Genomic DNA, 4,489 nt, shown 5'->3' on the forward strand with positions numbered 1-4,489 from the left:
TCAATGAGATTAGTGAAGGCATGCTTCGTCTAGGCTTTATAAAGCGTCCCAGCCTGTTTCAGGTATTTAGTGCTGTTTCAACCGATCCCTCATTACTAAATACTCGCATAGTGGCTAGATTACCTTTGGGCGCTCCAACTTTCACGGGATCAGCGACAGACTTTCGCCATGGCCTTCTCACCAACCCGGTGACTGTGATCGGTGCTCCTTCTCTGAGGAAGTACAGAAAATGCATCAAGGTGGCGTCCAGCAAGGCAATGGGTTATATGACCTACTACGCAGTTATAACTGTCACCTTCAGAGCTGAATTACTTCGGCACCTTTGGATAATGCAGAGAGCGACAGCGGCTCATACCCTGTGGCGTTTGAATGCCATCTAGCCGAGGGGGAGATTCTTGATTCTTATGTGGACCTGCAGGGCTGCCGGTCATCGTTTCAAGAGCTCCTGGCTTGGTGGAATGGCCAGCATTTCAGGGGCTGCCCCCTACCATACTGCCAACAACCTCATTTCCTTTGATACAAATGTCACCTACTACCTAGTTTATAATGTCGCGACAATCCTGGTCAAGAATCCCTTGTGCTATGGTGGACGGTAGATATCCATGCTATCCCGCAAGTTGTCAATAATTGCCCTAGAGTCTGCATGTATGACATGTCCCTCTTTTTGGGATATTAAAGCTAGGGCTCCAGTGATAGTGATAGCCTGTGTTTGGAGCGATGGGGTATTGTCTGGTGCTTGAATGACCTTGGCAAAGAAGTGTGCTGTCATAAGAGCATTTCGGGAGTCAAGGCTTCCATGCAGAGGTTGAGAATCTCCGTCCACCTGGGGGCACCCAGAATTATTTGGGCAGCCTCGTTTTGGATTAAGTCTAGCCTATCACTAAGTATAGGTTTGGTAGTAATTAGGGTGACAGAAGCTTAGGCCACTATGAGATAGACGGCTTGTACATAAGATCTTACGAAAAATCTTAACGCGCTGTGTCCGGCTCCTTTGTGTCTCCCACTAATTGCTCACATTACAGAGAGCCTTGCCTTAGTTTTATCTACCAATTATTGTACCTCCTCTCAGGAGGTGAAGTTATGGTCGTCCCATACCTCAAAGCATTAGAAGACCTGAATCTAGGTTATCCCTGAACACTAAATTGGCAGAGAAGCCACGTCTCTCTTCTTTAGTTAAGGTGTAATACAGTGTTGGATCAGTTGGGACACACACAGGCTGGGTTTTCCATAGGATATTTCTCATAGTATATATGGTTGCAAGCACATAGGCATAGATGATCTTGCACCCTCTGAGAGTTAGATGTAAAGGATGCTGATCTTCAGGTCTGAACACCTTTGGTGAAAATAAACGGACTGTGATACCAACTTTATATATGAACCAATCATTCTTAAATATGGAAGACGGGTGAGGTGTTTTTTCTCTCTGGAGCTGCATAGCACCAACTTGTCCTGCAGTTGTTGTTCTCGGCTATTAAGATATCTCGACCTGATTTGAATAACCATTTCATGAAGGGCTTTCGTCTACCAAGATCAGCTAGTCTATCAGCAAATGCATTTACCTTAAATGGCACTATCGCTAGGAGCCCCGTTTAGAAGGAGCCCTAGCCAAGAATTCTCAGAGCTACGGAGTACGATGGTCAGGAGGCAGATATTGTCATTAGGCCTGCTTTGCTGTCACTGGCTGCGCAAGAATCAGTATGTATGTCATCAAACATGTCCTTCTCTAGAATGCACACAGTCCCATAATAGTGACAACGTCTACTGGAGGGATGAAGCATTTTTGGTGCTCACATAGGCCTATATTGTTTTTTTCCTGTACAATTGGAGTCAAAAGTGCGGGTGGTGGGGTCAACTTATCCATCTATGAAGTACATTTTACTACTCAGAGGATTGATTGCTGCAGTGATTCTCTCGGCTTCTGCCTTTCTTGCCCTTAGCAAGTAACTGCTCTCTGAGCTGATAATGTAGCAGTACCCTGGCTATATGGTACAGGGAGTTATTTGCAAAAAAAAAAAAAAAAAAAAAATCACAATCAAGTTCATGGTGTTTCAGTACTTTTTTTTATCTGGGATACGTGCCCAGGGGTGCCTAGACCACTCTGAAAAGAATTGAAGATGCCTGATTTATTACTTCATCGACAGTAAGAATCTCCAGTCTGCAATTACTACTAAGTACATCTTTTTTAAACTGATGTATAAGATATGGCATTCACACAAAATAATAGCCAAGCAAAAGAATAATAAAATTGATTCTCAGTGTTTCATAGGTCATAGCCTACTAAGATGCCTAGCAATAGGCGATATCAAGTCAAAAACAGGTTCCTGGCAATATGCTTTTAAAGTCATCAGATTGGGGGTAAGTAAATTTCTTGCATAATTTTTCTAGCCTGCAGCAAACCACTTAATTTACAAATCACATAAGACATGGGTTATCTGAATTGACAAGTCATACATCACATGTATACATCGCCCTACATTGTCTACAAGAAGTCTTTTTCACTACAATTAGCATCTGCAAAATCTTTAACCACTCAAACTGTATTATCTTAAGGGCAGTGCTCTCGACATCCAGTAGATAAAGAGTGCTTAGTCTTTTATGGAGGGTTCTCAGATGATTATATATGTTTTTTTTTCTTAATTTTCTGCCCCCCCCCCCCCCAACACACACAATCAATGTGTTCGTTATATTTAAGAATAAAACTAATTTTATGATTATTATCTTTTGGGACAAGGGGTTCCGAAGTATTTGCCCCCTTTGCCCCCAATAAATACGGCCCTGGGTCGACCCATACCCTAAGGTATTGGAATACTTGCATCTTGGACATGGAGTATCAGAACCATAGCTTTCGGTTTAGCTATAGAGATGTTCTACCCTACAGCACTCATCAGACATGAGGTCTAGACAATGTTGGTTCCTCCTCTGGATGTTTATTCCTGTGGAGATTATTGCAAAATCATAATCGGCATAAGAGGTTATCTTGCAACCCTCTGGAAGTTGAATGTCGAGGATCATCAGAGAGCCAGACTGAGGAAACCACACTGCGTTGTCCAAGTTTCAAGCGGTTTGCTCCATAAATGAGGACGCTGGAACATGACTGTGACAGATCTGTTCTTAAAATAGAAAGGAGGAGGATAGCATGGATGTGTGTCCTTGGCACTTAGACAAAACCCCAGATACCAAAACATCTAGCTAATTTTAAGGATTATTAATTTTCTATATCTTTTATTATATATATATATATTTTTTTTTTTTCTGAAGATCTGCTGCACTCTCATGACCTCGTACGTCACCTGTCACTGCTGGGCATGACGTGTCGTGCTTAACGATGCAGTGTAGCCTTGCAGGGTAGCTTGCGGTTTTGGTTAATCATGATAAAAAAAAGTTGTAAAAAATGTTAAATCCAGGTCCCCTCAGACTTTCTTTTCTTTGCTTTGTCGGTCTTCTTTCTCTCTTTTTATCGTCTCTCTTCTATTTTGTTCTTTGTTTTCTTTCTTCGTTGATTTTTGTCCTCTTGTTTTCTTCTTGGATTCTTCTCTTGTTTTTTTCTTGGATTCTTGTCTTCTTTTCTTCTTTGATCCTCGTTCTATTGTTATCTTCTTTGATTCTCGTTCTCTTTTCTTCTTTGATCCTCGTCCTCTTGTTATCTTCTTTGATTCTCGTTCTCTCGTTTTCTTCTTTGATTCTCGTTCTCTCGTTTTCTTCTTTGATTCTTCTCCCCTCTTTTCTTCTCGTCCTCTTGTTTTCGTCTTTGATCCTCGTCCTCTTGTTTTTTTTCTTTGATCCTCGCCCTATTGTTATCTTCTTTGATTCTCGTTCTCTTGTTTTCTTCTTTGATCCTCGCCCTATTGTTATCTTCTTTGATTCTCGTTCTCTCGTTTTCTTCTTTAATTCCTATCCTCTTTTTTTCTGCTTTAATTCCTATCCTCTTTTTTTCTACTTTGATCCTCGTCCTATTGTTATCTTCTTTGATTCTCGTTCTCTTCTTTTCTTCTCGTCCTCTTGTTTTCTTCTTTGATTCTCCTCCCCTTCTTTTTTTATTTGATTCTCGTCCTATTGTTTTCTTTTTTTATTCTCGTGCTTTTCTTTAATCTTTGTAGGCATGATTTCTTTTCTCACCGTATTTCTCTACCTGATTGATGCCCGTGTAACTGCCTCAACATCTTCAATGTCCTCGATCCTTATAAGGCTTTTCGGCCATCAGGCATTTTGTATTTTCATTGACGTTTTGATTTTTCATTGTATTTTCATGGAACATTGTATTTTTAGGCTTAAGATGTAACTCATGTCGTCATGGAAATTTGATGAGGTATGGTGTTTTTTTTATAAACATTCTTGGCATTTCTAGGTATTTCTTAATTTCCTCAAATTAATTTCCTGAAATCTCAAGGAATTTTATGGATTACGTACAACCCTGAGGGAAGTAGTATTTACAAACACTTACATAACGCTATATGAGTTTCATAGAATTATTGGTTACAAGTAAAAAAAA

The sequence above is a fragment of the Penaeus japonicus genome, unplaced genomic scaffold (assembly GCF_977035675.1).
Source record: "Penaeus japonicus unplaced genomic scaffold, GWHDUDI00000001_assembly GWHDUDI00000002, whole genome shotgun sequence".
NCBI lineage: Eukaryota > Metazoa > Arthropoda > Malacostraca > Decapoda > Penaeidae > Penaeus > Penaeus japonicus.